Raw genomic sequence first — 24,728 nt, forward strand, 5'->3', positions numbered from 1 at the left:
TAAATGACTGTGCGGTGCAAGGAAACAGAAAACCAAGCTCAGCACTTGTGTCCTCTATAAATAAACTTGAGAAACACCTTGGGACTGAGATGAAAGCAGAGCAGCCTAAGGCTGGGCCATGAGAAGCAAGATGCCCTTTTCTGCTAGCTTTGGACTTGAGGTAAACACCGCGCAGACATCTGGATATGTGAAAAACCTGGCGGATAAAGGCACACTGAGCACCATCTGTGGATCTGGAGCGCAAATCCCGGGGTTAGAGCAGGCAGACGGGGCTGGGAGACAGCACAGGGTGTCTGAGAGAGCCCAGCAGACAGCACAGGGTGTCTGAGAGAGCCCAGCAGACAGCACAGGCTGTCTGAGAGAGCCCAGCAGACAGCACAGGCTGTCTGAGAGAGCCCAGCAGACAGCACAGGGTGTCTGAGAGAGCCCAGCAGACAGCACAGGGCTGTGGGCACAGCCCTGCAGGGAGCTGGGGCTCAGGAGGTGGCAGAGGAGCCCCTGGGGCGGGGCAGGGCGGGGCAGGGCGTGGCAGGACACACCTGGCTGCAGTGCCAGCCCTCTGCAGGTCTGGGCTGCTCTCCTGCAGGGCCCCCCTCACCTGCCTGTAAATTCAGAGGTCTTCAACCAGTTACCTGCAGCACCCCAGGAGTCCTCAGAGAGACACAGGCGTTTCTAAAGCATGACTTATATGGCACTTTAGGCATTTACTGTAGAATAAGACAAATCATTCCCTATTTCTCTCCATGGGCTATAAAAGCACTCTGAACGCTCAGCTCAGGATGTCTGTACAGTGGATATCTAAATTAAGGCAGCAGAGCCCTACCTTGGAGTGCTCTGGTGACTGTGTGAACTGTTTTCTTGCTTTACAAGGACCACAGATGTCATGGAACTAATGATGATTTGAACTACAGCTGCAAGATCTGCACTGCTAAGCCCGTGCTAAAGCATTACAAAAAAATGCTCAAGATCTTGCCCAGCCTGTTACCACTCCTGAGCTCTGCACAGCCTTCTGCTTTCAGCAAGAAAAATTCTGCTCCAAGCTGTAAGAAAACTGTATGAAACTGTATGAAAACTGTATCAAACAATAAGTTTATGTCAAAAGACATTATGGTGACACATGTCAGCAAAAGAAAGGCCAGGTACAAATGAATGCACTGGTAGCAGTTTGTCCCCTCGCAGCGAGCACTGCTGCGTGGCATTTCATCTTTCAGCTCATGCTGGGTTTGATATTTAAGTGTCTCTGTCAGCCCTGAGTATTTCAGGGAGTGCTTCTCTTTCTGGGATTTCATCCATTAAGGGAAGCAGTAAAGCCCAGGTGTCTTCCCATTCAGCTGTTTGTTTTGCAGTCCCACATCCCCAGAGCCTCCACCTGCAAGTGAGGAAAAGTTCACTTTGCAGAGACCTGAGGCTCTTCCCTCAGTCAGCCCGGGCTTTTCCCTCAGGTCACCCTGCACAAATTCCGTCTGTCTGTCCTGTAGCTTGCCACCCTGCCTCCACCAGCAATCACAAACCCATTAATCTCAAACCCACTGTGCTTAAGGCAGCGCCCAGGAGCTGTCCTTGGTACAGAAACTCAGAGCTGTGCCAGCCTTCAGCAGCTCCCCAGTGCCAGGGGCCAGATCCCCCCCAGACCCCGGGGTCAGCTCCCCCCCAGACCCCGGGGTCAGCTCCCCCCCACACCCAAGGGGTCAGCTCCCCCCCAGACCCCAAGGGTCAGCTCCCCCCCAGACCCCAAGGGTCAGCTCCCCCCCAGACCCCAAGGGTCAGCTCCCCCCCAGACCCCAAGGGTCAGCTCCCCCCCAGACCCCGGGCTCAGCTCCCCCCCACACCCAGGGCTCAGCTCCCCTCCACACCCAGGGCTCAGCTCCCCCCCAGACCCCTGGGCTCAGCACCCCCCCAGACCCCTGGGCTCAGCACCCCCCCAGACCCCAGGGCTCAGCTGCCCCTGTCCCCCCTTGCTGTCCCCAGCAGGCTCCACTCCCACCCCCAGGCAGAGATGGTGACAAAGGCAGACTCCAACCCAGATTCTCTGGCTGTCACCTAGATATTTGTCTGTTTACAGCTGTTACTCTATTACCTTAAGGAGAGCATATAAATCCTGTTTCTCCTTAGAGGGATACAGGGGATTTTGATAGCACAAAGCTCCCCTGTGTTCCTTGAAGGGCCATGTTGCTCTCTACTTCTGTGTTTGTGCTAGAAACTATTAAGTCTGCTCATTATCACAAAAGACATTTTTTAGCTAGAGCCATTCACAGCCCAACATTAATTTTCTCCTCATTTTGTATGAATGTATTGGTTCGACCACAGCTACAATCCATGATGTGTTTTGCTGCTATTACTTTCAAGTACTTGAAATAATATTGCCATGTAAAACAGAGCTATTAACTGCAGCCTAATATCTACCAGCCAGTGGTGTGTGGTAGAAAAGCAGGGAACTATCCCAAAGGGAAACTCAAAACATGTAAATATAGTTTAGTCATTCAAGTAATTATAATTGTTTTCAATAACATTCAAATGCAACATTCAGATTATGAAGTTAATTCACTGTACCCACTCGTCCATGGGGTCTTTTGTTATTATAAACCCCAGCTATTACAAGGTTCTTTGTACAGCTGAACAGTAAATGAGCCATATGTGCCAGACTGACCTTTTGTCACATTCTATTTATGAACTCAAGCCTTAAAACACTTATATCTAAAATCTGTTCAATGTTGATATAACACTGTCTAGCTTATTGCATCAGGGAGATATCCCATCTTTTACTCCTGTGTATCATCAATACTGGGACTCTGCTATTAAAAAATAAAACTGTTTACCAGCTACTGCAGATCTTGGAGAAGTAACTTGGCTGGAGCCACTCTTCATTTTTGTTGTCTGAAATTGCAATATTGTATGCCTTTAACTCCTGCCAGCAATGCCAGCCACAGTTTCTGGCTGAGAGAACCCATTTGTAATGAAAACCTGAACGTGGTTTGGGTCCACCCTGCTGCCCACAGGATCAGCTTTGCCTCTGAGTGCTTTCTGTGACTGCATCTTCCCAGGCAGAAATCTGTGCTGCTCCCCAGGGAGCCACGAGGCCTCACTGGCTCCATCCTGCAAATCAGTTCTGATTCTCCTGGGTCTGGTGGGGCATAGATGGATGAATAATTAATGCCCTCTCTTCATATCCAATTATATTTACCAGAGAGTGGTTTTTGCAGCTGGCATAGTGCTGGTGTTTGTTTGGAGTTTTTTTGAATAACCAATACCTGATTTAAATTTTATTTTCCCTTGCATTTTCACTGAAGCAATCACACCACCTGCAACTGCAACTAAACTGAGAACAACCAGCTGTTAATCCTGTGAAGGTCCATAACAATTCAGGTCCTCAATTTTGAATTTATTTATCAGCAGATTGTTATTAAATCAGACAAACATATGTACACATTACACACTTCAGTGACCCAGCATAGCCCTAGGAAATAAACCATAAACCAGTGCACGCACAAGCTTTATAACTCATTACCAAATTGTCCACAGGATACCAGAGGGCAGAGATCTGTTTGAATCTTCAGCAATTTTGCATTTCAAACTAGCTTGTTTGGAATCATTAAATTGTAGAAATCCTTATTTTGGTTGGTTTTACTTCATAGTATAAATTCTACTGTTAAAACACTTTAAGACTGTTTTTAATACTTCAGTATTTTTGCACAGTTTTTTGAATTAAGATGAAGCCTATTGTTATTCATTAAGTTTCCAGAACATTTTGTGAAAATATTATCTTTAATTTTTAAAGCAGTAAAAGGAAAGGTAAAAATTTCCACGATCTTTAAAATTATTAATTTTCAATTTTTCTGATATTAATCCAGTGTTATGACTTGCAAACCATAATAATAAACTTAGAACTCTTGGGGTTGCCATTTCTACCCCGATATCTAACTTTTATGGAAACTGGAGAGGCACAGAGACTCCATCAGTACCAAGCCATGACCTAAAAAATCATTTTATGCTATCAACAGATACCACAGGGTGCAGCAAAAATGTTAATTCGCATGGTCCTGGCAGGCAAACATGAAAGGAATTTCCCAACCTATTCCCCCTTCATGCAGCTCCTTTCAGGGGTGCATTTCTGCCTTGCACTCTCATCTCTTACCTACCCCTCTGATCCTCATTCTCTCTTTCCAAGCCTCCATATTTGAGCCAAAAGAGGTGGGGAAAAGACTGGAGGAGCCAAAGCCATTCTGGCACTGCTCCCACCACTGCCCTGCCTCGGTGGAATTTCTGCTGGGGCCCATCCCAAATCCTGCTGCAGCAGAGGGGGCTGGCAGCCCCTGTTTGCTGCAGGGACACTGGGGCTGTAACCACGAGAGAAATTAGACCATTCCAGGAGTAATGCTGATGGTACTGCACCAAACTTGCCAATGGAACCCCCAGGCCTGAGAGCTGAGGAGATGTGCTGCAGGAGCTGCTGCAGTGTGAGTCACAGCGAGCCTGCAGCCACCAGGTGAGCGGGGCCAGAGCACACACCAGGGCAAGCTGCCGGAGCACACCGAGCTCTCTGCAAAATGACACAATCAGGGTGCCCAAATTGCACTGCACATCTGATGGACTGCATGCTGGAAGCAAAGAAATCAGATGAGCGAGGGCTCATCTATGTTGGGATGTTTTACTGCCTTAATTAATCCAAAAACATAATTAAAGCTGTGAAATCTTCCTAGTGTGAATGCAATTTCACCGGTTAAATGAGCAAGCACTTGGAGCTCACTATGGTTCAGATATATCATTTACCCATCTGACTGTACCCTACTCTGGCATACTTTAATATACCCAGTTTTCTTCTACAGATGATCCTGGCTCCCAGTGTAAATTTCACAGAGAAGTTTCATACCGCAGAGTAGTGCTGAAATCACACAAGTCGTTTAGATCATCAAAGACAAACTAATTCACGTTATTATTTATAATCTTTGTAGTTGTGTTGAAGTTATGTCACTTATAAGGGTCATTTCCTCTCACTCAATATATAAATATTCAGATTTTTTTTCCTGCTGAGCACTGAGGTAGTAAACAAAGCCGTGAAAGTAATTTTGAGACTAAAAAGACAACTGGCCGTGAAAGTAATTTCGAGACTAAAAAGACAACGGGCATTCACACAAAAGTCACAGAGCATTTTATGTTGCTGGCAAATTTAGCAGAGAATCTTTCTGTTGCTTTGCATTCACTTTCCAACTGATCTATATCAAATCTCCATCCACAACAGATTTGCAATTAGCCCTACCTTTTCTCTCCTTGTGCTCATCCATTTATGTGTTAGCTGGGATCACCATGACAACATCTGCAGGACCTGAATGACCTCAGAATATGGACAGCCCAATTCCCAAAAGGACTCTTGGGCCTTCAGCTGGCTGTGGCTGCTCTTACTGGATGCTTCAGCAGCTTCCTGAGCAAAAACACTCCAAGGAGCCTCGGTGGAGCAGCCCCAGGCAGGAGTCCCAGCTGACCCCAGGAAAGGGGATGGCAAAGGGGATGGCAAAGGGGATGGCAAAGGGGATGGCAAAGGGGATGGCAAAGGGGATGGCAAAGGGGATGGCAAAGGGGATGGCAAAGGGGATGGCAAGTCCCTCCTGTGTGGGCTCAGGGTGGCCAGTGGCAGGGTGTCACTCAGCCCCAGCTGACCCCAGGAAATAAGGGAATGGCAAAGGGAATGGCAAAGGGAATGGCAAAGGGAATGGCAAAGGGAATGGCAAAGGGAATGGCAAAGGGAATGGCAAAGGGAATGGCAAAGGGATGTCCCTCCTGTGTGGGCTCAGGGTGGCCAGTGGCAGGGTGTCACTCAGACTTGGCTCAGTGCTGCTTCTCCTCACTGGGCTGCACTCTGACCACTGCGATCCTGCAGGCTCGTGCTTAATGGGAAGGAACTGTCAAATAGCAGGCAAAGAGAGTTTTCCATCTCTGATCAGGCCTGGGTGACCTTCTCCTTGCAGAGCTGAATTCCTAATCAGCAGAGCTTTGGTGTCTCTTCCCTCCTGAGCCCACTGGCACATGGGGCTCGATCAGATAAGAGCGCTCAGCTGTCACGTTCTGCTGGAAAAAAGCAGCCAAAAAAGCAGCCTCCTGCTATGCAGGTGCTGAGCAATATTGATGGGTGTCAATCAGTGTCAGACTGCAGCATGGCCAAGGGAGATTGTGCTTTTGCACTCCTGCTCACGTGGGGAGATGAAAGCTGCCATTACTCTGGGAAAATTCACCTGCCCTTTCACACAATCTGGGTTTCATACACTGTGTTTAGTATCACGTCAAAATTCCATTCTGATTTGCTTTTTACTGGTGTCATATTAAGTAGCTTTTTAAAAGTTGTCTCTCTAAATATATCAACATATAGACAAACAGATGAACAGACACAGGAGTGTGGATGTGCTCTTGAAAATGGAAGGACAAAGCAATTCCTCTGTGAAGTGCCAGCCACAATTTGTAATCAATGACACAGTGTGTCACATTAACTGCTTCATTCCAAGTATTCCTAAGGAAATATAAAGATTTTTCATCTAAAAATACTTTATCACGGCAGAGGACATTCAGCAGTCTAAGTAAACAAATTTAAGCAATGAAGGACAAATAATTCCTCACTTCCAATACAATTTTGAAGATTGTTTATGCTGACAATATATACTGAGCTATGATGAGAAGCTTAGAGCTTTTTGCTACAGCATGGTATATTCAGAAATTGAAATTGATAAACTGAGTATGTTAGGAATCACTGCATTCATGGTCATCACCTGTCATGTAGAGACAGCAAAACACTACAGATTTAAGTAACACCTTGACCAGAAACTGCCCTACCCTCAGAAAAATAAATGGGGAGAGGTATGATACAGTTCTGTTTGTGGAGAACATGGAAATTACAGAAATGTTTAACTCAAACCTACTTTAATTCCTCTCAATGCTTATCATTGAGTTACTACAGGTATTCTTTAAAAATTGAAATGTATTAAATTTGAAATACAGTTTATTTTGCAGCAATCTAAATGTTTCATTCTACACTAAGAAAACCAGATATGGCTGAAACTTGTTTTTGAAAAAATTATGTCTCTGCTATTTGCTTATTCCAACTTGATAGAGAAGTTTTCCCATAGAGGAGTCAAACCCCAGCTCTATCTGGGTCCTCTTTAGCCTAGCTTTAATAAACCCTCCTGGAATAGTGACAGAAATGAAATGTAAATTTTGGGACAGTTGTAACTCACACAGAACTATTTGAGAGTGTGAATAGATGCTTTTTGTGGTTACAGGCAGATAAGTCAAAATAGACAAAAAACTCTCTCAAAATTCAGTCCCTCCACTGTATTTTTCAACTTTTCCAAAACCTTGTGCCAAGGTTGGAACAGGTCAGAACTGTTGTCCTCAATTATTGATGTGCCTAAACTTGTGCAGTAGCAAAGCAATTAGGTGTGAGTGGAGAGAGAGTGCTGCTGGTGCCACGGCAGTGGGGCTGTGCTCCAGCCCAATTAGGGTCTGCTGGCCCTGGGGGCTCTGCCCAGCCTCGCTGACAGCCTCATTACTGCCCTCAGCAAATTAATTGGCACGGCTCACTTGCACCAAATGGAGGGCTTGAAAAGTTCTGTTCTGCACATTACAGCACAGTCAAGGTCTTTCAAAGGTTTTTGTGACTGTGTAGATGAAAGGACAGGCAGAAGGAAAATCCAGCCTGAGAAATGAGTGCTCAGGGTTTGAGGTTAGGCTGTCTGTGACTCAAACTGCTTTCCTCAAACAGAGGCTTTCTGCATCATCATCATCCTCCAGTTTCTATCCATTTGACACAGATCTCTCTGGCTTTCACCAGAAATCCCATCCTTAAACAGAGAGGCCTCCTTGAATTTTCAGAACATATCTATGTTCCCACTAGAAACTCAAAACTTCCCAATCAAGCTTTTGAAGTGAGGAAGGATGCAAGAAACGCTGCAGAAGTGGACAGCCAAGCAGTAAATTAAATTAACACGGGATGGTATGGACTCGCTCAAGTGCTATGTGGCACTGCCATAAATCAGCACTAGCTGATTTAAGGAACATAATAATCAGGATGAATCCTGGGCTGAGTGTGGCATCTCTGTTTTACACACAGCTGGTGCCTCAAACGACAGAAAACCAAACAATAACATCACTATCTTCTGTGGGGAATAAACAACAAAATAACACAAGTTTCAAAAACTCAGAAACTGTCCAAGACCATTGAGAGCGTTTAACTAAATATGGCCATGAAAGGGCACTTGCTGGTGTTAAAAAACAAAAAAAATATTGCAGTATTAGTACACTAACATTGTCAAGCTCAGGGAAAAAAAACGTGAAGAAAAGTGTTAGTTTTCCAAAATTTCCCCTTAATTTCCCTGTAAATTGTTATTTTAAAAGCCCTACTACTCTTTATTCTTCAGTTTCTCTGTGGCTGTTAAGACAAGTTATAACTCCCTCTTTAAAAACTTCAATAAATAATTGAATCAGATACCAACATTTCTTCCATAAGCCCCAAAATTGGGTCCATTTCCATCCTAAGCATTACTGCCAAAACTGAGAAAGGTTTTTGGTGTACTTGAAGGATGCAGGGCCATCGCAAGATTATTTTTTAAATTTAACTAATCTTCCTTTGTAGTCAAAAAACAGAGATAGAGACTGCCATCCCACATTTTCATCTATTCTCAGAAATCAGTTCACTCTGGTGTCAGCTTTTCCCTGGATTCTGACTGCAAAAGTGAATGCATTTCCATCAATGTATGAGATTCTGAAACTGAAATATTATAAAATATATTAATAAAACATGGTAGAAAATAAGTCTGGAAATGCCATCAAGTCGCACAACCTATCCTTTTTCCAAGTCTGAACCCTGTATTTCTTGACAGAAGCTTTCCAAACAATTAGCTAGAAAATTCTGTGATTGAAATTCTACTTTTTTCCTAAACCATGCGGTCTCATAGTTCTCTTTAACTGACAACTGAGACAGCTAAAGCAGCTAATACAATTTAATTGACTTAGGGTTGGCAATTCTCCAAAATAATGAAGAAAAGCTAGGAAAAAACCACTCTTCCCTCTTCCTTTAATACAAATCCAAGACCAAATTCAATGAGGATTTATTATATGTACACAAGGAAGTTGGGTGTCCCATTATCTTAAAAGCACTGGTGAAATTGAATATGTTAACTCCTCAAAACAGCTTTGAAAATCCCAATCCAAAAGAATGAGAGTTGCCTGTTGATTAAAGGAACCATTCATTTTAACAATATGGATTGTGCATTACCTTAATCCACACACTTCCCTTCAGCTGGAAGGTGTGCCAGGTGTGGAGGACAAACATCAATGAGCTTTTCAAGCAGTGTCACAGGCAAAGCTCTACATCACATTAACAAGGGAGCTTCAGAAGCTGCTCAAGGAGAGTTTTAACAGGAAAGCAAGGTGGAAATGCACAGTGGAGGATTAATCACTTACACAAAGTATTACAGAAATTGCTATTGAATATTAAGCTGGCCCCAGCCTTTGAACATTCCATCTACAACATTTCCTACAGAAAGGTGAGTTTCAGCTCCTGATCCTTCATGGGTTGTTTCCAGCTAATCTTACATGGTGGCTTACAGAGATTGAGGCATTTTATTTTTCAAACCTTTTTTTGTTGGTTTTTTTTTTTTTTAGCACATATGGCCCTCTCTGTAATGTCATGAAATCGTGCGTTGCATTGCTTTTAGGAGTAATATGCATCAAGCATAAAGTAACTGGAATGTCAATCATTATTTAGCTGCTTTTCCCCTCTGCCCAAGTCTTAAACCCAATGCACAAATTTGCATTGGTAATGCAATAGCAAAAAAAGTGAAATAGTTTTAATAAATTATTCTGAAAGATATTAGATAGAGGTCAATTCCCAATTCTTTTGAACTCCATCACAGAACTCTCATTTAATTTTCTGGGAATAGAATTTGGCCCCAGTCGCTTATAAAATGGGATTAAACTTCTGGCTCTCTTCCCAGAACCTGAAATGAAAGTACACCAATGGAAATCTGCAGAATCATAAAACAGAGCTTCCTAGAGAAAGGAAAGCCTTATATGCAGCTTTATGAAACAGATTTTTTAGTTCCTTAGATTGCCACCTTCAACATGAGCCAGCTTATGCTGTTATTCATAAATTGATTACAATGCCTGAAGTCAGAAGCAATTTCTTGAACTTGCCTTGAATCAGTGGGCTTTCCAAATTTAAACGTTTTTCAGCATGCATTTAAAATTGAGGAGTATGAGCAGCTATCATTTCTGTAAGACCATAATAAAGGTCAAACATTTATTAGACTGAAAGTGACATTAATACCTCCTGAATTCCTATTAGAGGAGGTCCATCATGGTACCATTTTCTTGGAGAGTAATAGGTCAGCTGTCAAATCTATCACCATGTCTGTGTCTGTTTTCCTACTCTCAGGCCAAAGAGAACAGAAGGAATTCAAGGAAATACCCTTCTCAAAAGCACCAATCTGACAGTTTTCATTAAAGACACAAATTCAAGCATATGGAAATCCATTACCTGGAAAGCCTAGAGCTGATTCTTCATTTTACAACGACTCAAAGAAATTGAACCTCAGTGTAGGACTGCACAAGCCATTTGCCTTGTTACATAACCACCAACTCGAGAAATTGTTAACCCAAAGCACAAGGAAGCTGGATTTCAGCTGGGGCTGGCTTCCTACCCAGGAGAATTAAAGGATCCCCCCGTGGTGGGACATCCTGGCCTTACCTGAACAGGTTCCTGAGAGGAGTTGGGTTTCCACTGCAGGGCTGGGACAGGCAGACCCTGCTCCCCTTCCACTCCCACTCCCAAAGAGCTGAGTGGGAGCCCAGGTACCTCCCCCAGCCAGGACCTCTGGCATTTCTGGGAGAAATTGCCAGAAAATGCTGAAAGAAGGATCAGGTGTGTGACTCCTTCCAGGAGACGTGGCTGCACTAATCCTCCTCTGACAGCTGGGCACCTCAGTGCATCATCTTTGGTTAATAGATTACCATATACTCTTAAAAACATATTTACAATGTGAGAAATGCAATAAAATGAAAAATGTAGCGGAAAGAAAGACATATTTTATCTAATGTAGTCACGCTTCTGGTTTTAAATGTCAGCGAGAGCTACCCAAGTTACTTGTGTTTTATGTATTTGTGCATGTTGGTTTAAGAAGATCATAAAATTGCACAAGTGGAAAATATATCATTTTAACTGCAGAGGGCAAGTCAAGCAAGGGAAGAAAAAGAATATGGAGGAAGCTACTCCTGTGTTACTTGTCATTAGGAAGTAACTGAATATTTCTTTTAAACCAGGCTAAGAGGCAGAAAAGCTTACAAGATAACAGTCCATTATTAAAAGGAAAAGGATGAGGGAGGGAGGGAGAAAGGAAAAGAGAGAGAAGAGAAAGGAGGCATCAAAATCTCTAAGTACCAACAGAGAACAAAAATACAGGGTAGCCAGGGAAAATCAGGAATAATTTCCATAAAGCTATCCAATTTTACACCCAGGATAATTTGGTGATAGTCTGTGCCACAGGCAGGATAGTTCAAAATATGAAAGCAGTGAGAACAGTCAACATTCCCAGGAAAACAAGCTCAGGTTGTTTGAACAGGCCTGTCTCTTCCATTTACTGTTTGATAAACAGGCATTTCTGGTAAGCACTGCCCAAACTGAGCTGTGTTCCAAGGTCTGCAGGGGAACAACACTGATTTTTACCAAGGGGGCAGAGGGAGCCTTCCTGTCCCCAACAGAACTGAACTGAGCTCCTTCCTCCAAATTCGCACATCCAACCCCAAATTTTGCAGCTCAGATTCCACCATGAATGCACACATTTTTAGTATCAAGCATTCCAAATTTCTTGATATGTTTTCGCAAATTATGCAATGATGATTCACTGGGAATATACGATGTATCACATCGCTTTGCAGCACCCAAAGTGTTGATAGTGATCAATCTTACTAAGAACTTCCAAAAGTTGTGCTAAAATGAGAGATTGAGTGAATTTTGGATGAGAAGGGAGGAGGAGATATAATTTTGCCACGTGATAGAAACAGTCTCCCCAAAATAGGCTAATGAACTGAGATTAGATAAACCATTTTGAGTGGTCATAGCCACGATTCACAGAACACAAGCTGAACACATGATGATTTAAATTGTAGGAATGAAGAGAAGTTTTAATGAGATTAATGAAAGTCCTGAAGATTAAGATATATTTATTTTCCGTATTTTTTTGAAGTATGAGCATGTAGGAAAGTTTTAGACCCAAATAATTTCTCTTACCGGTGTAAAATACGTTTGTCAGGCATTTGGCTTCCACAGGTAGAGTGAAACTGGTAGAAGACTAATAATCTGACACAATTAAAGAGGGAGAACAGACAATCCCAGCAGTATACATGTAATTGCAGCAGCACCTTCTTCCCTGAAGCACTCTGCTGGTACCCACACATAAGCTGGGAATACAAATAATTCTTTTTTTAGCTGCTAGATGTAGCATGTTTGGGATCCTCCAGGCTTTTTCCAGTCCTGTAAGGCCACTAAACCCTTCTGCATGTAGTGCATATTGATATTATGTATTTAGGAACAGCATTTTCTGGTTTTAGCTGCTTCCTAAAAGATCAGAGGAGACTGTGTCATGTATTCAAAATTCCATTATTAACTTCATATTAGCATTTTGATTTTCTAAGGAAGTAGAAGTTGTTGCAGGTTTCCCACAAAGAATCTTCTTTCAGTAATGAGGAGTGGAACTCTGACATCTGTCAACTGAGTAAATTCCACTGTTTTGTAAATATTGATCAAACAATCATGGCTAATGATACAACTCTAAGTGAATTAGACAAATGTTCCCACATGGCCATCAATTTAATTCCCAGACTAAATTAGCTTCTTTTGTAAAGCAAAACCCTTTTAAGGAAGATAAATTGTTCAGTGACATCAACGTCCATTTCAATTATGGCTTTATTCTGGTGGAGGCTTTTCTGCATAATACACCTGCTGTTCACCTGGTTGTGCTGTAAGAAAATACAGGGGGAACCACATGACACTAACCTTGAACATTGATTTCCCACTTCTCTAAAATATGGGAGAGCTGCTGTAAATGATACTCAGAAGTTATTACTTTTCTCTGTGCCAGCCCACACAGTCAGCTGAGCTGAAACCACCATTATTAGAAAATACACAGATTTAATTCACCTCAGCACAACTGCGTGTCAGAACCGCACTGGAGATAAGACCTGCCACCTGAACACGAGCTAGGTGAAGATGGGAGCCAGAATGCACCAAAAGGATACTTGCAAATGGGCAGAAAACACCTCTTAAAGCTAATTATCTCTTAGAAGTAATTAATGCATCACTCTCCAGCCTGCATCAGTGCAGAAAAAGCTGCCCGAGGTTCAGCTCTGCTGGCCCCAGTGAGGCAGGAGGGAGGGGAGGGGGTTAAATTGGTCCCACTCAGGGAAAAAGCAGGGACCCCTTCTCAAACCTGCTGCCTCCTCAGGTGTGAAATACTGCCCAGTGAAGGAGGGGAGCAGCTCCCCACTGGGCTCTGCGGACTTTGGAAAGCATGTGGAATGTGTAATGCCTTTTATTGCTGTATTTAGTCTTCACTGGCAGCAGTTCATTAGTTTTGAGAGACTAGAAAGGCTCCTTAAAATGAATCTCAACCAAAGTGTCCTTTATTTGCAAGTAGTTTATTTCAAAATGTTTCCATTAAAATAACCTGGCTTTTTTTTTTGTAAACGTCATTACATTTCAAACTCAATTTTGGGACAAAATGACTATTAGCTTTCTCTCCCTAGTCTCTTTGCCTTGATGCATTCTAGTAGCTTTCAGTGGATGGAAAGAAAGACCTGAGTAGGTAGTTATTCAAAATTATAAGTATTTTTCCCTCCACAAGGAAGACAGCTGCTGTTTAAATGATCTTGTCTCACACGGGGAAAGAAAAAGCTTTACCAGAGCTCTGTACAAATATGGGCTGCCCACAGGGCAGAAGCAGAGCACAGCATGAGCCTCAAAGCCCTGCTGTTACATTATGCAAAAGCAAACAGTAAAAGAAGAAGAGGTTATAGAGGCAATTTGGTGTTGCATTTAGAGGTTAATAAAGATCTTTTTTGAAGAGGGGGTCAGCTTTTCAGGATATTCAGGTGGCTAACTCGATAGAGTGCCTAAATGCCTTTAAATCTCCCACATGGTGCTCATTCTGACAATTCAGCTTCAAGAACCATGATGCTATCAGAGCAATGAAACAAGTCATGTTTAGTCCTGCTCCAGGGCTGCTCCCTCCCGTTCCTGCAGACTCCTGAACCAGCCCGCAGGGCCGGGGTGAGGAGAATGCACCAGGAGTCCCAAAGCATGGTTGGGAATTATTGATGGCCACCCCAGGGCTGGCCAGAAAATGGAACACCTCCTCCGTGACTCATCCCAAAATTTATTTCCACTCTGAGTTCAAATGAAAATCAATGAATCAAAATGAATTGTACAAATTCACGCAAGCATCTCCTTATAATAAACACGTTCCTATGAATCATTTAAATGAAAGTTTTTCCGGGAAGAGATGGATCATTTTGTAAACAGCTGTTCTCTGGGAAACAGGTGCTGATGTATGATCACACACATTCAGATCATGGACAACAGGATAAAACTGTTGCTTCTCCAGAGTGCCAATCCCAGGAGCAATTATTCAAATGAAATTGTGCCCTATGTGACTTTTAAAAGGTTTACTTTTCATTTCTCCCAGGCATCAGTGCAGAAACTCTTCTCCCTCACTGTCTGCCCATACACATCACCCCAAACACAAACCCCCAGTTAATCAATATTGTTTCCTGACCAACAGGAGATTTAAGACATCACTGATGGGGTTGTTCTTTAATATCATGTAGGAATTAATTTTTAGGCAATAATTTGTTTTCCTTTTAATTTTTCATACCTCCAATGTTCTAAAGCACTTTGGATGTATGGATTTCTTTATATCTCTTAAATTGAGCTGACAGTGCTAATCACCAATTCAATATTCAATCTGAATGAAGGACTGTGTAATAGTTGGTGTAAGGAGTGGTGTACAGGCAAACATTCTCTTTTGGATGGCTTCTTTGGGCTCATTACTGTTTGTCTTTTCCCTGAACTGGGTCACTCTCTGACTCATTAATTGTCTTCTGAGATTTGACCCATTTTTCTGAGTAGTCCTCTAAGACCTCTCAAAAAAGGGATGAAAGCAGTCCAGAGTGCTGGCATGGGCTTTTTGGGGCTGCCTGAATAATCTGAACAGTTATCTGAATAATCAGGGAGAACTGCATCAAGCCTGACAGGAGGAGAGCCCACATGGGGAGGCAGAGCTCAGCTTTTGGGGGAAGCTCCAGGGACCCTGCAGTGGGATGGGGGAGGTCAGGAGCTGCAGCTCTGCCCCAGCCCTGCCTGGAAAGGGGCACAAGCCCCACATTAATGCATTTTACCACGTGCAGAAGGAGGAAAAGACTCCAAAGTCTTTTCTGATGAAAAGTTGCCGTGACACTTTCCTTCCTCAGAGTGCAAAGAATCCAGGAGAAATGGCAGCCTGGCCCAGCTTTGAGCAAAAACAAACACACTAATACTCTTAATTCTGAAAATTGACTGCTGCAGCTAATACACTTAGTTTCTGTTTAATCTCATCAGTGAATAGCACGCTAAAAAGAAAATTTAAAGGGGGCAATTTTCCTTGATTAAGTGAATTGTCAAAAGTAAATCAGAATAATTGAAGAAATTGAAAAGGCAAAATAACATTGCTGGTTTGTTAGCATGGGAAATACTTTACAGTGTCCTCTCCTGGGGCCTGTTGCACTTACTATGGATTAGCTGCTTATTGCATAAATTATATGTCTGAGTTTATCCAAATTTTCTCTCATCCATAAATTCATCCTTAAAGCAAATTATGTATCTTACAGGAAGTATTTTGTGGGATTTTTTTGCCACTAACTTCATTGAACAGCAAGACAGGTATTTCTGATTGCTTTTACCTAGCTGACATGGGCAAACATCACTTTTTAAATTCCACTGTGATATTTGCAAGAAAACATATCTGCTCTTTCAGAAATGAAACCTCATGTCCTAAGACAGCTAGATAGATATAGATGTAAACAAGGAATCTGAGTCACTGAGAAATAGAAAAAACCCAATTCGATACCAGGAAAAGGTCTCTATTTGTGGGAAAAGGCAATGCTGGTTTGAGGTATGCAAAATGATACAGCCATAAATTCTCAGGGCTTTATACTTCAAATATTGAGTCTAGAAGATTCAAGATCCAATTCAGTGTCTCTATTTTTTTTTTTCTTTTCTAAGAAAGCTACATTTCCTGCCACAATTTCAGATTACTGGTAATTGTCTCACTGTCATAAAACAAAAGTTTCCACATCCTCATTCTCCTTCTTTATGAGAAAACATTTCATTGTTTCAGTACCGGGTTCAAGTCTAGTGGAAATTCAAATAACATCATCTGGATGACTCAACAGCAGCCAGATGCAGCAAGAATCTCTACCAGACACTCCTTTCCCTAGAGACATTGTAATAAGCAATGGCCTTTTCTGACTGCAGACGTTTTAGTGTCTGATTAAATCTGGAAAAATATGGATGGTTGTACACATTAAATGCCTCACAAATATGTAAGCTACAGCAAAACTGGAATCCTTGCTCATTGTAATTACCTCTTCCCACATAAATCAGTTCTTGTCTCTCAGTCTTTAAAGGCCCCTTCTAGAAATTGGAACAATTTTAGTTGCGACTTTTTTTTCCCTACTGCTAAGGTGGCTGGAATCAAGAGTTTAAACTGCACAACTGCTAGGAGCTGGCTTAGCATCAGACATAATTCCAGCAGTGCTTTTGTGTTTACAATTAAACACATGGCTACTGAACACCACACTGTCCCGTGACTGAAGCTTACGGCCACATTTCTTTTATAACAGGAAAGCATCAATGCTTTGTAGGACTGGCAGTGGAGAAAACAGCAATCCCAAATACACAGAACTTTAATTCCTTTTAGTAACTGCAGCTCTGATGGAAATGCAACCTTTTCTGAATTTAGCTACGGATCCAGGTCACAGTTTCATAGCTGGCCTAAATTGCTACAATGGGTCCAATTAAAACTCCGTGTCCAAACATCTGCTCCTCCAAACATGACCTCATGACCACAGAGCAGCAGGTCATGGCAGAATCAGAAGGGCTGAATACCTATGAGTGCTCTGCAGGGAGAGTTGTTATTTTGATCTTTAAAACAGATGACTAAAAATATGTTCAGAACCAATTGTATAAAAGCACGGAGTGATTGATACGAACAATGTAAATTTTTCAAAAGCGTAAGGAAAATCACTGGAAAGCTATGCTGTGATGGCAAAAATAAACTCCATCAACTGGTGTTTTGAATAATGAAAGAAATTCAGTTTTGGCTTGGAATTCAGCATTTAAATAAATGTCAAGGGAAAAGAAAGGGTGGGACCAGTCAAAGAAAGTCTGGACTGTGTTACATCTTACTTGATCTTTGTCTATAGGAGAAAGGATGTGCAAGACACTTCAATGTCTTTTCACTTCTTCAGTAGAAAACCAAGGAAAATAAAGCCCAAATACAATACAAAGAAACCAGGAAATTTATCTGAATCCTTTTCCTATGAGTCTGTTAAAAAAGGAAAAGAAAAATCCTCATGGGATAAAGCAGAATGGCAGATCTCACCTTCAGTGAGCTAGACCAGAAAGAAAGCCCAAATATGCCTCATACAAAATGCATCTGGGTTAAGCATCAGGGGTCTGCACAAGGGCCAGTCAAGGAGGAGAATTTAAAACAGGACAAAAAAATAAAGCAAAAATGTCTCCTGACAAGTTAGCGTAGCAGAGTTGTCCAGATTTGTGAGACATTTGTTCAACATGAATAACAAAAAGTACATAGCAACAGCTTTTGTAGGACCCTGGGATTGGGGAATTGCCAGAGATATTCCAGAACTGTGTTTGTGTCTAGAACTGACTAGAACATCTCTTCAGCTCTGCAGTGGAACAAGGGGAGCAGCAATCATGAAATCACAGCTGTACTGTTTTTGTGCTGAAATGTATTTCATTGTCTTAGTGAAACAATTACATTTGGCAGCTGCTGCACTTGCCTCTAAGAAATATTAGAAATGCCACCACAATCATCATTAAGGAAAGTTCAGGATCAAGTGACATATCAGTTTATGGCAACATCTGTGTTGGGAGGAGGTGGGGGAGTGATGGAAGGGGGAAATAAGAGAGCTGCACCACAGATACACAATAAATTTCTGCTGGCAGAAGCAATTTGTGGAGTCCCTGGGAAAGCTGGAGCTGCCATGAGTGTCACTGCAGGAAGCATCACTGCAGGGTGACCCTGCATGGCCCCCAGGATGCCCTTGCCACATCCCACCAGGTGGCACCTGCAGTGCTCAGCCTCAGAGCCACCTGGCCACCTGTGCAGAACCTTCTGGGGCTGAGGTGGCTGCACGGGGTCTGGAGCAGGGGCTGTGGGTCTGGGCAGCTCTGGCTGTGGCTGCACATCCCTTCCCATCTCACTGGGAGGAGAAGGCTTTGCCAGCTCCCCTTTCTGGGAGAAGCCCCCAGGAGCAGCCTGGGCGGGCACGTCCCTGCCAGGGATGCACCTTGTGTCATGGTGAAAAAAATCAATGCTAATTGCATATGTTTTCAAAAATACTCTGAATGACTCTATTAAAATAAAGATATGCCTCAAGACATAGGTCCTTTCGTGCATATTAATAGAGTAAGAGAACTTCTTTGAGTTTACTGCTTCCTAATTTTGTGTGTTTCCTAGTGAAATCTCTGGAATGGCTCTTTGTAGAAGCTGATCCTGGGCACTTGTCCTGCCAGACTACCAAAAGATACAAAGATAAGGAAGAGGACAAAACCACACATTAAGATTACCCACTAATGAAAATCAGACCTGTGGCACCAACCCTTGCCAGCACTCCTGAAAGCAAAAGGAATGAGGCAGCTTCTAATGCATGACTTGGTGACAGAATAAAGAAAACCCAGATGAGGAGAGGTTCCAGCCAAGAGCTCCATTCCAAGGTTTTACAAGAGAGGATGTTAGAGAGCAGCATCCAGGAAAGCAGCACCAGCACTGCAGAGCAGCTGCTCTGAGGAAGACAAAACCAGCAGAATTAATGACAATTGCAGATTCTGTACTTTAGGAAACAGTTCTTCAGTGTCATCTGGGATTTGAGTTAGAAGCTCCAATTCAGAAGGCAGAGACCTCAGAAATGAAACAAACCTAAACTTTAGAATACCTGAGCATCCTGGACAGTTACTGCCATAAGTGAGATATATTAAATGTTATGTTATGTTATGTTATGTTATGTTATGTTATGTTATGTTATGTTATGTTATGTTATGCTATGCTATGCTATGCTATGCTATGCTATGCTATGCTATGCTATGCTATGTTATGTTATGTTATGTTATGCTATGCTATGCTATGCTATGCTATGCTATGCTATGCTATGCTATGCTATGCTATGTTATGTTATGTTATGTTATGTTATGTTATGTTATGTTATGTTATGTTATGTTATGTTATGTTAGCTGTATTAGGTACTTGATGCTCCTGAGAAGCAGGAAACGTTCTCACTTTCTCTGAAATGAATCAAAATGAATGATTCTTTCTCCCTTGGCTGTGACCAGCGATCACAGACATGACGCAGGTGTGGAAAATCAGCAGGAACTGTTAATCAAACTCTTGCAATGTCTCTTGAAGCACTGTCCAGTTGCCCCTTGTGTTCACAACCAGTACCCTGAACCTCATCTGCCTTCAGTGAGAGCTCACAGCTCTCCACTTCCTCATCCACACAACCGAAATGAATTCCTTCTGACCCCAGCAGCCAGCCACTGAAACTCTCTCTCCCACTGAGCACTGCCTTATCGAGAAGACAGGAGGAAAATCAACAGTCATGTTGATAAGAGTTAAAATCTAGATTTTAGATATAAATCTAAATTCTTTACCTATCTTTACAGCTCTAGGACTCACTTAAAATGAAATTTAGAACACAAGAACCCTTATCTAAGCCTCTCCTCCCTCTCATTTGTAATGGAAGCAGGTATTCAATTGTGTGAGCATGTCAGCAAAAATTATGCAACTGTAAACTGCTAGGAATAATAAAAGTCATTCTTACAAACTGATTTTTGCTGACATGCAGCAAAGAAATAACAAATATATATGAGAGATGTTTCAGCCACAAATGCAAGTTTGTGCATAGAATGGGCTGTGTTCACAGCTATAAAATTGTGCTCTTTTAGCCATACTGAGGAGATTAATTCCATTCAGTAGAAGAGAAAAAGTCAGTGTAAAAGCTATGTTCATAATGGATAAATCTGAATCTTTCAGGACAAAGACTTGACATGTCTTTGTCTTCCTTGCCTCTCTTCCTCCAACACAAAGAAAATTTTCTTCTGTAAATTTCTGTAATCCACCGAGAGTGAAAATTAACATCTCCAGACCATCACTAACAGAAGCATTTTGGAACAGTAAAGAAATTCCATTTGTTTCAGTCTTTGCTTTAAAGTCCCCCAAAGCAGGAATTGTGCTCAAAGGTGCAATCACAAGTATTTCACCAGAACAAAGCTGGCAGTCACAAAGACTCGCAGCTCACAGAGGAGCTGCCAGCCTCAGGAATGGCCACACCACTGACCCTGCATTAGTGCTTACGTGGGTAAAGGGAAAAAGCACTCCAATTCCTCCAAGAACACTGCCAAAAAATTCTGTGTTGTGTTTCAAGTAAATGTAATTCCAAACAAGCAAACGATGGCAAGAAGGCACTCCTGACTGGGTAGGCGGCCGCAAGGCAAGAGTGTCTGACACGAGCTCTGCTTTCTGAGCCTTGTCTGGAATAAATTGTGCAAGAGACTTGCTCGGTTTTGGAAAAGCTGCTCAGTGTCCCTGAGAGGCAGGGGCAGGGCTGGGATGGTGTTCTGTGCTTTGCTTTTCCCAGCAGGTCCTGCCAGGACCCGGCTGCCCCAGGATGAACTCATCCAGAAATTGGAATGAGAGGAGGAGAAGGGATGGAGGAGCTGGGCTGGGGGCTCCTGCAGGAGGCCAGGCTGCTGCAGCCCCCAGCTGGGACACCATCCCCTCCAGCTCACCTTGGAGCAGAGCAAGAGCTGGAAAGCAATCATCTGTCCTTCACTGAAGAGCCGTGTCAATTAAAATAAACTTCATATCGAGAGAAACGCAGATAAAATGTGTCATCCCATTTCCCTTGAAATATAAAGATTAAAAAGGAGAAATAATGAGACAAATTATAAAAATAAGCTAGTCTGCCAGTGAAGGGAACAAATGGAAATTAAATATCTGCCTATAAAAAGGCATACTAAAGCATACTGGAAAGTAAATAGATGCTTGGGGAATATGAAAGCTGTGTGGTTAGAAAGGAGAAAAGTGCTTTAACTTGTATCAAAAAAATGCTAATAATCAAAATGACATTGAGAAATTAGAGCAGTGGAAAGAGAGCACATCATAGGCAATTTTAAATGTAAATTCCCTGCAAATGCAAGAAAACCCTGCAGATATTCCAAAGGCAATCAGAGAGCAAAATCTAAATTACAAAAGCTGTAGATGAGAACCTCAGATGTTCAGCACACATATATAAATCCTCATATGTAAAAACACTGCTGCATGCAGTTCTGATATTTCTTAATTCCTCAACTGGAAGCAGAGATGCAGTGTGTGGCAGGATGGGTGAAGTTTGATGTCCTGCAGCCAAAAGGTCTGGGGTGCAGCTGTGCAGAGCTGATCCCAGTTGGATTGAACTGGGAGAGGCAGAGACCTGGGAGCATTTCTCTCCCTCCATCCTTCCTGCAGGGAGCAAACCCTGACCCTGGGAGCTGTGGCCCTGCAGCCTGCCCTGTTCTCTCTTTTCCACTTGGTGACTGTGAGAAGCGTGGCTTTGAATGCATTATTCATGTCTAAGACTACACAGGAACTGCATAAATGGCATTTATCACTATTATCTAAACTGGCTAGGAAACCAAGAGTTATGTATGTAAAACTGAACACATCCATTCACACACACATACACACATGCACATATATGTGTCTATAACATGTCTGTGCACAGGTAAATTTGCTAAATAAACATTTGAAGTAAAAATAGCATTTCTGATTCCCTTAAATCTCATCCCCACTTTTTTACCTTTCTATCCATATTCCATCTTTCAGAAGAAACCCTTAAATAAGGCAATTTATTCTTCAATAAGGTTTAAAAACCACTGAATGTGAGGCAATTAACAATATTTATCAAAAGTGGGTGACAAAGAACTTGACTAACTGTTAAACAGTGAACTAGAACTAGGTTAGTACAAGAAGAAATACTCATCCCCTTAGATACAGGACTAGAATGAAGAAGATTTAATGCAGTTCTCAAGTGCCCCACAGATATAAAGAACGACCTTCAGACAATCACTGTGTTTGAAGCCCCCTTTATGAAATAGGGATGGCAATAATTCTGACTTTTTTACTCTGAGGCTGTCTTGTCTGCTTAATTGTAAGAGCACTGAGTGAAAGGTGACTTGTCCTTTGTAAATTGAGCCTCAAGCATTTCCTCTTTCTCCAAAAAGTTAAAGGATATCATTGAAAAGGCCTTGTATACTGCAAGTTACCAGCACATAAAGAGCAAAATCATGTCAAATTATAGTTAACAAATAAATCTAAAGGACAACATTGTAAAGACAGATTTTATTCCCAAACCACGTCTTGAAAAATGTTTGGAAAATGCAGGCTTCCCAGAAGGCATTTGCTGTATTTCAGGGATAGTCACTTGTCCAGATGGCAGAGGAAGTTACTGGGGGCATGGATTGGATTCTAACTCATGAGGAGAAGCTGAGTAACAATTTCAAAGTGGAAAGAAATTTGGGAGGGGAATCAAGAAATGTCAAAGTTCTCTATTGCATGAGAACAGTGAAATGCAGCAGATTCACAGAGACAGTAGGTTGGATCTTTTGGGAAGACATTCTAAGGGAAAAAGAAATGCAGAAGAACTGGCAGATAGTAAAAGAGACTCCATTAAAAACACAAAGGCAGAGGAGTGCACCACAGAGGGAAAACACTTGGCATGACTCTTTAAAGAACTTACACATTTAAAAAGAACGCAGCATAAAGGAAAAATGGAAAGGTATTATAGAACTAGACAGGTATGGAAAGGTATTATAGAACGAGAAAAATAAAGGTTAAAGGGGAGTTATTGCTGGCAAGAAATATCAGAGATAACAGGGAAAAAGTTCTTTCAGTTCCATGGGATAGAAAAGGTAGAGATTATCTAAAGGAACTGTGAGCAAATGTGAGACAACAGAGACTGAAGGATTCAGGTTATTTACTACCCCAGCTTCCCACAAAGACCCAGGTGTTTTTTGTGTTCATTTCAACAGAAAAACAGCCTGAAGACCAGGACCAGGAACAGCTCACAGGTTTAGATACAAGGACAACCTGAAGGAATCCATCCCAGCACTGTTAGGAAACTGGCCACAGCAATATTAGGGCCAGCAATTATTATGTGTGAAGACTCCGTGCCTTAAGACAGCAGAAAAAAATGCTTAAAGTGCTAAGTGCTCACTATATTAAACTGCTATTTCATATTTATAACAATCAGATTCTTGTTCTCTTCTTGGTTTATCCTCTGTAATACTCAGGAGAGTGCTTGGCAATAGCCATTGTTCAGTCTCAATGTGCTGAAAATTCAGTAATTCTGTGGTGTATTGGTTCCTTCAAAATATTGTCCAAGGGAATAATTCCTGCTACAAGCAGCAAAGTTTGTCTTTGTCAGCTGTACAGCCATGTGGGGAAAGCAGCAGCACCAGGAAATTGTGCAATTACATGAAGTGATATCAACAGAGCCATTTCTCTCTTCCATTATCCATATTCTAATAATTGGACAGTTATCAGCTAATAAATTCTAACTGCAGCTCGAGTCTGGCATTTTATAAACAGCTGCAGAAACCTGTCAGTACAGCAAGGTGATCACACCCTGCACTTTAAATCATCCCCAGGACACATCCTGTGTCCTGGAGAGGATGGCCCCTCAGATTTCCCACCCCAGCAGCGCGGGCAGGGTCTGTGCCAGCTCTCAGCCGTGACACAACAGCTCCCCTCACCTCTGCTGCAGCAGCACAGGGGGCCCTGAACACCACCCCAGAGCTCAAAACTGCAGGAAAGCAAATTTCACCAAGAATGTCTTATTCTTTTCTTTCCCATGCTTGTCTGTTGTATTTTTACTTCTGTCTGTAAACCTTCAGGCACAGCACCTTGGTAGAGTTTCTAAATATCAGTGCAATATAATGTGTACTTGGTCTTTATTACTGTAAATGTAACATCAATTAGGTGCAGCACAAGGGAGGATAATTACCTAGATTTTCTGGAAAAAATCTGCTCTGTATGAATATCTGAACATATTAATGTCTCCATGGCTTCCCACTTTGTGGATAGAGATGAGGGGTTGCCCTCAGGTTTTTTTAAAGACCCTTAGTATTTTATTCCAACTCAGCACTCTTCCTCTGGAATAAAAATGGAAAAAATGGTTTAACAACACAGTTCCCTTTGCAAGCTGACATCAAGATATTCTTGATAAAGGCAATAGTTTATTCTCTTAACTTCTGCCTGTGGCATTTGCTCGATAAAACACTACATAATGAAGTCCAAAAATCAATATGTGACCCCATGAATTTACAGCCACTGAGACATCCCCAATATTCACATATATGTCCCTAGACGTAATTTAAT

This window comes from Fringilla coelebs, assembly GCF_963513975.1.
Source record: "Fringilla coelebs genome assembly, chromosome: 17".
NCBI lineage: Eukaryota > Metazoa > Chordata > Aves > Passeriformes > Fringillidae > Fringilla > Fringilla coelebs.